General features: G+C 44.9%; 1 protein-coding gene across 3 annotated transcripts in view; it reads right to left on the reverse strand.

Annotated features, from left to right (window-relative positions):
- The window catches only part of LOC141099730 (poly(rC)-binding protein 3-like), a 1,815,006-nt gene that overhangs the window by 942,635 nt on the left and 858,621 nt on the right, over nucleotides 1-13,750 (reverse strand). The window lies entirely within an intron of this gene.

Genomic DNA, 13,750 nt, shown 5'->3' on the forward strand with positions numbered 1-13,750 from the left:
ATTTATTCAGATTGGCCTACAGCCTCAACACATTAACCTAATCTATCCCTGTGTGGCACAGTCAAAAGTTTTACCATAACCAGGTTCCCCTCATCATGTTTCCACATGCTTTATGCATGTATAAGCCCTCTGTGTCTGTACTGTTACACACTTAACATTATGGCTGGTCCATAGAATCAGGGCAACTGTTACCACCCACCTTTCGTGTCTACCTTTTCCCTCATAGATTCTAAGCTTGCGAGCAGGGCCATCATTCCTCTTGGTATCTGTTATGATCTATGTGATTGTTGTTATGCTGTAATGTCTATCGTCTGTACAAATCCCCTCTGAAATGTAAAGTGCTGCGGAATATATTGGCGCTATAGAAATAAAATGTATTATTATATTATTATTCTACCTCATATTAATTATACTATTATGTCTCCCCATTAGGGGTATATTATTATTTTGGTCTCTTTATCTGTGTGTGTGTGTGTGTGTGTGTATTTTTGTTTTTTTGTGTCCCACTCTTTGGTATGTTTAGGGTGTTTTAGGGTGTATAGGGCTACCGACGTTGAGCAGGGGCACCATTACTTCAACAACTAGGATGCCAACCTCTGCTGGTAGGTAGGGCTTCCGTGAGGGCCTTATAGAGTGAGATTAGTGCCTCTACCATATTAATAATTGAGTTCTGGTGATTGGACTTTAATTTTTTTGATGAATATTGGTGATTAGATGGTTTCTGGTCGACCCTAAACCTTTTTAATAGCTTGTACTTTTAATATAATCATAAAAGTTAATTTTTAGGGTTTTTTTGTTTCCTTTTGGTTTTCTGCTACATGTAAGACCCCAAATATTTCTAGAAAGGTTTTTTTTCTATCACATGATCTACCATGGGTGATCATGAGACATGTCATGTGATACATAAGGTACCTGTGGGGCAAACGCCTTCTAAATTGCCCGAGGCCCTCTACACTCTTAATCCACACCTGCATGGAATTAACAAGTTGGTGACATATTGCAAGATTTATCTTTTTCCATTCTATAAGAAAGACTTCTTATAGAGCCTGGATGATGGATGGAGAGTGATGCTCAGCTTGTCTCTTCAGAATTCCCCATAGGATTTCAATTGGGTTCAGATCAAGAGGCATACTTGGCCACTGAATCACCTCTACTTCTTAAGAAGTAGTCCTTATCCCCTAATGACCTAGATAACCTACAAGGGGATGGGTAGGTATATGGCACTTCCAATTTATCAAACACCAAAAACAGAACAAGGAAGCATATGTAAAAATAAAATATACAAATCTTTATTCACAGATAATTCTAGAAATAAATAAAGTAAATATAGAGACACAAATGCAAAAAACTGTCTCCAGGGACATATACCTTTGACTAATATATACAGTTGTGCTCAAAAGCTACATACCCAGCAGAATTTTTGCTTTCTTGGCCTTTTTTCAGAGAATATGAATGATAACACAAAACCTTTTTTTCCACTCATGGTTAGTGGTTGGGTGAAGCCATTTATTGTCAAACTACTGTGTTTTCTCTTTTTAAATCATAATAAACTCATATTCATGAGTTTTAATGAGCGGTACCACGTGACCACTGAAGGCAGGAAGGAAGATCGCAGAGAAGCTGGGGGCTGAAGAGACAGTGCCAGGACGGGTAAGTATAGCGATACTCACCTGTCCTGCGTCCATGGCTGCTTGCTGCTGTTTGGCATGTCATCTGTCAGTGACGTTCAGACAGCAGAGGGCGCGGTAACTTGGTAGTGCGTGCCGTGCCCCCTGCAGTCTGAACGTCACTGACAGATGATGTGCCAGACAGCAGCAAGCAGCCATGGACGCAGGACAGGTGAGTATCTCAGGTGTCAGGAGTAACACTGGCACCTGGCCCTAGTGACGGAGAGGTGAGTATGTCATTTTTTTATTTTTAAATGCAGCAGCGGCAGCAGCACATGGGGCCATAATCTATGGAGCATCTTATGGGGGCAGCACATGGGGGCATAATCTATGGAGCATCTTATGGGGGCAGCATATGAGAGCATAATCTATGGAGCTTCTTATGGGGGCAGCATATGGGGGAATAATCTATGGAGCATCTTATGGGGCAGCATATGAGGGCATAATCTATGGAGCATCTTATGGGGGCAGCATATGGGGGAATAATCTGTGGAGCATCTTATGGGGGCAGCATATGGGGGCATAATCTATGGAGCATCTTTTCCACCCTAGGCTTATACTCGAGTCAGTTTTTTGTGGCAAAATTAGGGGGGTCGGCTTTTACTCGGGTTGGCTTATACTCGAGTATATACGGTATATGGTGATAATCAGCATAAGAAGGTATATCAATATAATCAAGGTTAATTCTTGCCAGTGCTATGAGTAGAAGCTGCTAGATGAAAACAAAGGATTATGCACGGCATTACTAAAATTAGCATAAGGTGCTAGGTGCTTACACATAAAAGTGTCTATCCCAAATACATAAAGTGCCTATTGCAAATCTCATCTGACTACAGTAGCCATAAGAATTCACAAATAAATAATGTGCTTATAATCCCAGGGACTGTATCCCACACAATATCTAGCAAAACAATGCATAGCTGCAGCAAGATAGCAGCAGAGAGGTAAAGTATGCGAATAAGGAAAGAAGATAAATGACCTAATGGAGACAGTCCTGATCCCCGATGCTCATTTTGCTTATTGTTTCTTCCTTGGGTGTTTCCTAGGGGATCAGGACTGTCTCCATCAGGTCATATATCTTCTTAAGAAGTACTATAGATGTGTGATTTCAATCATTGTCATTTTGAAAAAGTACACGTCTACTAAGGGCACAGAGTGATGGTAACATCTTATCTTTCAATATAGAGCACTACATCTGTGATACCATCAATGAAATGTAGCTCTGGGACACAAGCAGCACTAATGCAGCCCCACATACGGACGCTGTCACCACCATGTTTCACTGTAGACACCATTACGTTTTCTAAATTGATTTTTCTAAATACATGGTAACTACAGTGAAACATAATAGCAGCAGTGGTCTTAGGTGGGGCTTTATGAATGCTCTAGGTGTCGGTGATCTACCTTGGCGATATCATGAATACACAGATGCACTGCTCTATATTGAAAGAGAAAATGCTATCATCACTCCTTGCCCTTAGTACACATGCAGTTTTCAAACATGACAATGATCCAAAACAAACATCTGTTGCATTTTTGAAGAAGAGCAGGGTGAAAGTGATTCAGTGGCCAAGCATGTCCCTGGATCTGAACCCAATAGAACACCTATGGGAAATTCTTAAGAGACAAGATCTAACTAGTATCAAGGTTCCAAAAGGTTGTTCTTAAAGAATGGAAAAAGGTATATTGCAATATATTGTCAACTTATTTGGTCCTTTCTTCAAAGATTTGTACACCTTTGTAGAGGTTTTATTTCCATTATTTATGTGCTTCTTAAATTCAAAGCTTAGCAATTTTTTAAAGAGTCACCATTGAAATTTTCTACCTCTGTATTTTCTTGCTGCTGCATTGTCTATAAGTCTTTAGTCTAGTTGAGTGTTTTGGAAAAACTGAAACTTTGTGTGTTTATTATTAACTAAAGGTAACCACTATCATATGAAAGCAAAACACGTTTTTCCATTTCAAATGTTTTGATAGCCATTAGAGGTCAAAAATCAGGAGGTTGAGGGATTAATTCAATGATTTTTCCTTGCGATCAGAAGATCTGCTGAATTTCAAATTCAGCAAAACACCCAGACTGTAAAGTGGTGATTAGAGTTGAGCGAAACGGGTCGAAAAATTTCAAAAGTCGCCGACTTTTGGCAAAGTCGGGTTTCATGAAACGAAACCCGACCCTAGGGTGAGGTCGGCCACGAGGTCGTTGACTTAAGCGCCAAAGTCGCGTTTCAAAAGTTTGTTTTGCGCTCTTTTTCAGCCAATCAGGATACACGGACACTGTGGGCAACGTGATGACATAGGCAAGGGTCACCACCATCTTTCAGAAGGGTATGCAAGTGATTGGCTTGCGTTGGTGGGCGTCACAGGGGGTATAAAAGGGCGTGCACGCCGACCGCCATGTTACTCATGCTGATCTCAGAATAGGGAGAGCTGCTGCTGATGATTTTGTAGGGAGAGCGTTAGGCAGGGAAGAAGACACCAAAAACTGCTTCTGCTGCTAGCAATTTTGCCTGTACAACACACCAGTCACAGCCACAGTGAAGCTATCTGTGTGTCACTCTGTAAGGATAAGTCGAGGACATGTTCCGTTCTTACAGACCTGCACCTTCTAGTTTTGTCTAGCTTTCAAACAGTTAAATATATTTGCTGTTTAATCACATTCAAAACTATAGAGAGACAGCGTGTCAGTCTGTATACTTAAAAAACACGGAGTTTGACAATTTTACGTACACCGGACAGCCGTGTACGTGCACGCTCCTCTCTCAGTACCGTGTAACGGCTGTTATCACGGCCACAGTGAAGCTATCTGTGTGTCCCTCTGTAAGGATAATTCGAGGACATGTTCCGTTCTTACAGACCTGCACCTTCTAGTTTTCTCTAGTTTTCAAACAGTTAAATATATTTGCTGTTTGATCACATTCAAAACTATAGAGAGACAGTGGGTGTCAGTCCGTATACTTAAAAAACACGGAGCTTGACAATTTTACGTACACCAGACAGCCGTGTACATTCACGCTCCTCTCTCAGTACCGTGTAACGGCTGTTATCATGGCCATAGTGAAGCTATCTGTGTGTCGCTTTGTAAGGATAAGTCGAGGACTTGTTCCGTTCTTACAGACCTACACTCTAGGGAGATTCCTATTCTGCCCAATTCTATATACACCTTGTAGTTTGTCATACACTAGCCAAGTGTCCACAAGTGTGTGCTGAAATTCAAAATCTCCGTTATCCTCTAGTCACATTTTTCACACCTGCGACATTAAGCCTGTGACATAGCGCTGTGATAATCAGTGGGCCTCACACAATCCAAAAGTGTCCAGTGTCCACAAGTGTGTACAGAAATTCAAAATCTCCATTATCCTCTAGTGACGTTTTTCACACCTGCAACATCGAGCCTGTGACATAGCGCTGTGATATTCATGGGCCTCACACAATCCAAAAGTGTCCAGTGTCCACAAGTGTGTGCAGAAATTCAAAATCTCCGTTATCCTCTAGTGACATTTTTCACACCTGCGACATCCAGCCTGTGACATAGCGCTGTGATATTCAGTGGGCCTCACACAATCCAAAAGTGTCCAGTGTCCACAAGTGTGTGCAGAAATTCAAAATGTCTGCCAAACCAGGAAGAGTGCAATGTGGCACTTTTTTTAACAAAATCCTCATGATCAGGCCAAGGTTATCTGTAAGAAGTGCGCAAAGACCTTTAGCCGAGGGAAAAATCTGAAGAATTTGAATACCAGTTGCATGCTTAGACATTTAACCAGCATGCACTTGCAAGCGTGGACACAACACCAAACCTCAAGTACCACATGTGCAACTGATCACAAAGAAGGTAGTCAGCAATGCTACATTGTTTCCCCCACTGTAAGCCCACCGGTTAGCACAGCAGCAAATGTTGAGGTGTCGTTGCAAGGCCATAGCAGTCAGGGAATCCCCCTATCAACGAAAGACTGAATCTAGGCCATCAGAAAGAACACCAACTCCATCACCATCATCAACCCTCTCTCAGTCCGCCCTGTCCACCGCTTCTTCCACCATATGCAGCTCTCAAGTCCAGCTCACCCTCCCAGACACTATGAGTAGGTCAAGAAAGTACTCAGTCTCTCATCCGTGTACACTGGGTTTGAACGCCCACATTGCCAAACTAATCTCGTTAGAGATGATGTCCTATCGGTTGGTGGAAAGCGCAGCTTTCTGCGAACTCATGGCCTATGCAGTACCACGCTATGACCTACCCAGTTGCCACTTCTTCTCTCGCAAAGCCATGCACTCAAGCAGTCAGTGAGTGGAAAGGTGCACCTCACAACTGATGCATGATCCAGTCGGCATGGCAAGGGCCGTTACGTGTCCATCACTGCGCACTGGGTTAAAGTGGTGGATGCAGGGTCCACAGGGGACAGTGGTGGTGGGACAGTGCTGCCTAGCCCACGGTATAGGAAACAGTTGGCTGTAGGCGTTCGACCCTCCTCCTCCTCCAGAGGCGAAAGCTTGTCCACAGAGCGCAGTCGTACGAGCACTCCATCTGCAGCTGCCACTGTTGCACACGAGGTGTCCCCCTATTGAGCAGCTAGTGGAAAGCGTCAGCAGGCTGTGTTGCAGATGATGTGTTTGGGCGACAGACACACCGCCGAGGTACTGGCCGAGTACTTTCAGCGACAAACTGAGTCATGGCTGGGCACTGTACATCTTGAGGCAGGCAAGGTAGTTAGTGATAACGGCCGTAATTTTGTGGCAGCCATAGCCCTTTCAAAACTCAGCCACATACCTTGCTTGGCTCACACCTTGAACCTGGTGGTTCAGTACTTCCTAAATAATTATCAAGAGTTAACAGCCCTGCTCCAGAAGGTGCGAAGACTGTGCGCGCACATCCGCCGGTCGCCTGTACACTCCATTCGTATGTAGAAGCTGCAGCGATTGCTCCACCTTCCCAATCACCGCCTCATTATCGACATTGCAACAAGGTGGAACTCCACCCTGCACATGGTTGAGCGGCTGTGCGAGCAGAGGCAGGCCATAATGCATTTGTGGGAGGATACACGGCCTGGCACTTTGAGAGCAGACATGGAGTTGACAGGTGTGCAGTGGTCGAAGCTGAAAGACCTCTGTAAAGTCCTTCAGTGTTTTGAGGAATGCACACGACTGGTAAGCGCAGACGACGCCATCCTAAGCATTTAGCATCCCACTTATGCGTCTGCTCATGCAAACTTTGACGCACCTTAAGGAGCAGGCGTCTGCAGCCAATGTTGACGAGGAGGAAGAGGTGGAGGGAATCCTTGATGACATTCAGCCATTGTCTGCTCAGGGACCTCTCCTGGACGAGGTGGAGGAAGAAGAGGAGGAGGAGGATGATGATGATGATGGGGATGATTACTTAGGGGAGGAGGATGCATCTCGTGGGGCAAGTGAAAATGTTGGCGTGGCAAGGTCTGGTACAGGGTTTGTGCGTGACTGGAGGGATGTGGATTTGCCAGAAAGTGCTCCTCCACCCAGCACTCGCAGTGCATCATTGACACCGGGAACATTGGCCCACATGTCAGATTATGCCTTCCAGATCCTAAAAAGGGACCCACGCATTGCCAAAATGATGAACGATGACGACTACTGGTTGGCCAGCATCCTGGATCCACGCTATAAAGGCAAATTACAAAACATCATGCCACAGGAGAACCTTGACCTAATATTGGCTACTAAACAAGCAACTCTGGTTAACCGTTGGTTGATTCATTCCCAGCACACAGCAGCGGTGATGGTTCTCACACGAGCCGTACGGGCCGGGGGCAGCTTGGCAGAGGTGTTCGTGGTGCACACAGCAGAAGTGGAGTTGGAGACAGGGGTTTCATGACAATGTTGTGGACTGATTTTTCACGGACCGCTCACACAACTGGTAATACTGCATCGATGGAAAGTGACAGGAGACAGCAGTTGTCAACTATGGTTGACAACTACTTTTCCTCCCATATCAATGTTCTCCAGCACAGGTCATTCCCCTTTGACTATTGGGCCGCTAAACTGGACACCTGGCCTGAATTGGCACAATATGCCTTACAGGAGCTCGCTTGCCCAGCTGCAAGTGTGCTATCGGAAAGAGTCTTCAGTGCAGCTGGATCAATCCTGACAGAAAAAAGGACCCGTCTGTCAACCCAAAATGTGGATGATCTAACCTTCATTAAAATGAACCATGCATGGGTTTCCAAGGATTTTGTCCCACCTTCCCTTGATGACACATAGGTTGCCAGAAAAATGGCTTGCTTTGGTCCTCCTCCTATTCCGCGCACTTGACCTATGTCGCCTTTTGCTGCAGCTGAATGACCCACATCTACATATGCCACTTTGTAAACCTCCCTAAGTGGGCGGCCCCCCCCATGGCCTGGGTCACCATCTAGCGCACAAAACCGTGCAAGTGCCGTTGCTCTGGACAGGTGGGTAGGCCGACTCTTGGGCGCGGGCACTGGCATAGGGTCCCTCATAGTGCAATCAAGTGTCTCTGACAGTGGTGGTGCACACCTGCCGTCAGACACACCGCCGTACTATGAGGGGCCCAGTGCCAGTACCGACACCCACGAGTGTGCCCCCCTTGCTTGGGCATTGCCCCAGCATTTGCAATGTTTACCTCTCCCTGCTCCTCCGCTGTGTAATCTGGGCTGTCAAATCCTTCACTGGGACTGTCACTACAAATTGATTGAACTGAAAGATGATGGTTAAGATGTAGCTATGCCCTGTCCTGCTGGCCTGGCTCTAGCTCCAGATGATCAGTGGCTTCCATTTCTTATGGACGTCGCCTCACAATTACATGCAGTGGTGGTTTTTCATCAGCTTTCACAGTTTTCCTACTCACAAACGTGTGACATTCCGGCGCACATTTCAAAATGTGCCCTCTCATGCCAATCAAATAGAATCGCCTACGGCCTGTGGCTTCTGTCTTTTGCACTCCAAAGTTACGTGACAGATCATGATAGCCAGTGAGCACCATGTTTACATCGCTCCCTGTGATAAAAATTGGATTGAGATGAGTAACAGTGATGGAATCAACGGAAGTGCGATACAGCAAGACTTTATTCACAAAAAAATGTTTTCACTGTCTCAACACACAAATTAATTGAGGGTCAGCATCGCCTATGAGAATTGTGATGGAAGTTTTTCCCGTGAATAATAATTCCTAGATTTCTGCAATCAATAGCCTTTATGTCACTAATTGTATGCATCTCATTTCCTATTGCGGAGAGGCTGGACTGTATTACTGAGACAGAAATATATATGAAGATTTAAAAATAACACCAAAAGTATATAGTTGTGTACGCCTCAAATGCATTTCCTTTTTTCCACTTTTTAGATTGCTGTGTAATCCATACTGAGAACACGGAGATTTTACATGTTTAAACTATGCTATATATACCTGCTATCCAGTGATAAAGTACCCTTTCTCTACTTTGTACAATCTGGTCAAATCCATACTGGGCCTGAGAACATCTGAGTCTGCCTCCTGATCTATAGACATATATTTTTAATTTGTAAACTAGGCTACATATATACGTGTTATCCGGTGAAACTGAACCCTTTATCAACTTTCTACAATGTTGTTGAATCCATACTGGACCTGAGAACGGCTGCCGAGCTGTTAAGCAAGCTACAGCACCTGTGGTTTGGACACGTAATTTTTTCAGGAATGATGGTTAGGCCTAACTCCGGAATTGCGGTTGACCTGAACTTACTGGAAAATCATCGTTCGCGGGGAATAATCTGAATCCCAGATCCCCATCACTAATGGAGTTCAGCAGGTTATCTGCACCTGTAAGCGACAAAAGCTGGTCCTTTCAGTGTAGCGTGTATGCAGCCCCGGACATGTACTGGAATGCTGGACCTGTTATTGCTCGACTTCACGTGCCACAGCCTCGCGTATCCCTCTAGTAAGCTTGACGCGTACCGCGGGGCCATGCCGGAGTCTCGGTCGCTAACGGAATAAAGCTGAGAAATCGCTAGCACAACTACAAATGGACATACCACACCACACACAGAATCGACAAAGCTTGCAATCTGTCCATCTTTTCTGTAGCTTGTATGGTAGTGGTTTCCCGGGTGCAGTCCAATTAAGCCACAGGCTCCACTCCTGGTGGTGCCCTTTTGGACATTCCTTTAAGGTTCAGCTTTGCAATCATACTGTCCCCGGAAACCAAAAACTTTACCTTCAGGGACGCTGTTTGGAGGTTCGTGGGAATAACGCCGCCCGATCAGCAGTCGGCATATGGGTCGCCCTCCCAGGGCTGTGGGGTACTCGGTACCGGGCCGGTGTCAGTGGGATGTGTCACAGCAGCGGTGACACGGACGGTGGCCCTGGGCGCCCATATAAATGGTGTGGTATAATGGTAAAGAGTTTATATAGATAGTTTGACGCCACCTGTGGTGTTCGGCAACATAGATGTTAGGCCGACGCTGCATGCAGATCCTCTGGGACTGATGGTGTTGTGCAGCAAAGATGGTGAAGCTCCCCACAGGTGGAGCTGGAGTCCCAGGGAAGTGTGGATGTAGTGATGGGGGAAAGGCACAGGCGGTGTAGGTGCTGGTACCCAGATGTAGCGGTGCTGGAATAACTGTAGGACACCAGAGCGTGCAGTTCCAAAGCTTTACTCACAGTTTGCAGGTTACACAGATGCCTGCCTCGGTGCTGTGTCCTCCGGGTCAGGACCTCTGCCAACCTCCGGGACCAGAATGGAAAGCTCCCTTCCAACACTCCGCCAACATGTACCTTCCTGAACGTCTCCTTTCTAGCGCTTGTGGGGGAAGCACTCACAGGACCGTGGTTCACTGAAACGCCTCCTGTCTAACAGATGTTCCTCAGACTTTACTTGTATGGCAGACAGCTGTAGCCTTTTCCTTCTGCCTCGCACACGTCGATGCTGGGGCCTCCGAGCCTTAGTTGGGTACAGAGTATTTATAGCTGCTACTTCCCCCGGTTTCTGCTGCAGGAACGTCAGTGTCCCTACAAACTCGGAGACCGGAATCCGGACCATGCGCTCCAGCTAGGAGTGAGCCTTAACTCTGCTCATCCTCCAGCTCCCCTTCTCACGTCCACACACTTCCCCTTCCCTGCACAGAGTGCCCTAACTTACCTCCTCCCGACCACAGAGAGCAGCTCCTCAGCAGTCAGGTTCAGATGTCTCCCTGCTGGCCTGGAGTGGGAAATGTGTTGTGTGTTGGTTTCACTGCTAGAGAGATCCTTCATTGCTCCCAAGCTTGACAACACACTCCCTAGGAGGAAGGCAATGCCACAGTGGCGACCGTACTCTTGGGGACGCCACAAGTGCACTGAGGCTCAGCCACTGCTGGATGATGCTGCTGGTACATTGACCCAGACCACTACATTCCCCTCGCACTCTACACAGCCAGAATCTGACCCAGAGGAAACTCAGGTTCCCCTTCCCGCATACTATACCACCTTACACAGTGACAAAAAGGAAGGTGCAGATGAAAGTGCAGGTTCCTTGAGCAGGTGGGGGGGCATACTCATGGGCGATGGCACTGGCACAGGGCACCGCATAGTACGCAAAAGTGTTTCTGCCGGTGGGAGGGCCTAAACAGCCAAGTGCAGTGAGATGGAAGATGGGGACGACAAGGAGTTCAGAGTAGTGCAGGGATTCCCTAGCAAGGAGACTTATGTAATTGTTTTCAATGTTGGGACAGCAATTTTTGGGGAGCACTATACTCTGGTGAATGATATATGGGGCCCACCATACACTGGAGCATTCCAAAGGTGGACATCAGACACTGGAGCAGCATTTACAGGGCTCCTTATACACTAGAGCAGTAGAAATGGGGCCCATTATATATGGAGCATTATTTGGGCCCATAAGACAATGGAGCTTCATCCATTGGGACCAACATATACTGTTGCATTATGTGGAGCTCATCATATACGGTTTGAAACATTATATGGGAATAATGATTCCGTATGGAGAAATATATGGGCCTCATTACTCTGTATAGCGCACTAAGCGCTGGCCATAATACTGTATGGAGTTATATACTGTCCGTTTTTGGAGGTATTGGAGAATTTAAAATGGATATCAGTCATGAGATGTAAGAAGTGAAGTATTTTTCATTGTACTATACTGCTATTTCTTTGCCGTATCGAAGCATCATGAGTTGTGGTATGTGTTAAAGGGGCGCTCTTTGGCCCTGGGCCCACGAAAACCTGGAGCCAGCCCTCCCCCCCACAACTGTAGCCAAATAACCCCCATTTTTCAGTGCGTAACTAGTATTATGAAGTTAATTAAGGTTGACAAGCATCAGTAACAAGAATTTATGCTTTTGGCATTCAAATGGGCACTGTTGGTGTGTTTCCTGTCCTCCTCTCACTGCCGACTTTAATTCTCCATTGACTTACATTGGGTTTCGTGTTTCGGAACGATCCCGACTTTTCCCTATAGTCGGACGATTTTGCTCCACCCGACTTTTGGAAAAGTCGGGTTTCATGAAACGAAACTCGACCCTAAAAAAACAAAAGTCGCTCAACACTAGTGGTGATGAGTGGTGAAGACAGGTTTTTTAACTATTTATCTGACCCTCTACAGTTCAGCAAATGGCAGTCATCTGCAGCCAGCAAAATGACAGTTAGACAAGGAGCAAAATAGAAAAATGCTGTATTTTGAAAAGAACAATTTTTTTTTTTAATTTTAAGGAAGATTCAAGTCCACTTGAATACATTTGAACATCTGTATTTTTAACATATGAAATTGTTTTTCTCAGCAGTTTGTTAAAAAATTAATGGCAAGTAAAATGAAATCCTAAACGGCAATAACAATTACAGTGGATTAATAATGAAGGATAGAAATGCTTACATCTGGTCATACAGTGCAAGCTTTCCACTGTTGATGGATCCATGATAAACTTATTTTAATGCATTAAAAGAGGATTTGAATATACTGTAACAAATAAATAATTAATTGATTTTAATGGGATCTAGGAGTTGTAAATATACTCTAGTAGTATACAATGAAATAGAAATTTCAAGTTCCAGCACACTTATCTTAACAAAAGTGCCACTCAAGTAATTTATGAGCCAACATAGCACAGCACAAATGTTTTGGCTGCACTATTTTCATCTGTGTTTATTAAAAGGAATATCTGAGTACTTTTAAAAAAATTTGCCTAAGCACTAACAGACAGGTAGTTGCTGTCTACCGTCCGTACCTGCCTGTTGTGCCCGGCGCCATTCTCTGCCAGCGCAATGCAGATACAGACTTCAGCTGACATCACATCTTTTCCTGTTGACAGGACGGGACTACTGGTGACATGCTGATTGACAGTTGGCTCACCGCTGGATAATTGGGGTAAGCTGGCTGTCAATCAGCATGACACCAGTAGTCCCATCCTGTCAACAAGAAGAGAAACTGCTGCCCCATTGAGAAGGAGCAGCTGAATCCCTGGCAGGAGTGGTCACTGACTGACGTCGGGTACAACAGGCAGGTAGTTGCTACTGATAGCAACAACATGCCTGTTAGTGCTAAGGCATATATTTATTTTAAAGTCCCGGATATCTCCTTTTAAGCTAGTTTGTGTTTCTTATACTGTGTTTTGAGTTGACTCTGACAGCAAAGAGAACTTGTGAAGACTGTCATTTGGGGCCCCAGCCATAATGTCCCTCCGAAATATAGACATGGAGAATAAAATAAGCAGCCTCATTATGCACACATATACACAAAATATGTAACATATGCACTTGTTAACAAAATGTAGATACAATAACAGATTGAACATACATGCATATTACACACATGCACACAAGCATTTAAGCATTTAAAAGATATGCACATAAACATATATGCATTTCAGAGCCTTAAAAAAGTATTTATACTTTTCCACATTTTTTCAAATTTTTTCATTACACCCACAAACTTAAATGTATTTTGTTCTGATTTTTTTGTGATAAACCAACATAAAGTTGCAAGTGTATGGTAAGTGAATAGGAAATGCCTAACGTCTTGTAACTATTCTACAAATATATATCTGAAAATTGTGGTGTGCATGTGTATTCTACACCCCCTTCTGAGTCAATACTTTGTAGGACCACCTTTTGCTGTAATTACTGCTGC

This window comes from Dendrobates tinctorius, unplaced genomic scaffold, assembly GCF_039654945.1.
Source record: "Dendrobates tinctorius isolate UK_male_01 unplaced genomic scaffold, ASM3965494v1 ptg000102l, whole genome shotgun sequence".
Taxonomy (NCBI): Eukaryota; Metazoa; Chordata; class Amphibia; order Anura; family Dendrobatidae; genus Dendrobates; species Dendrobates tinctorius.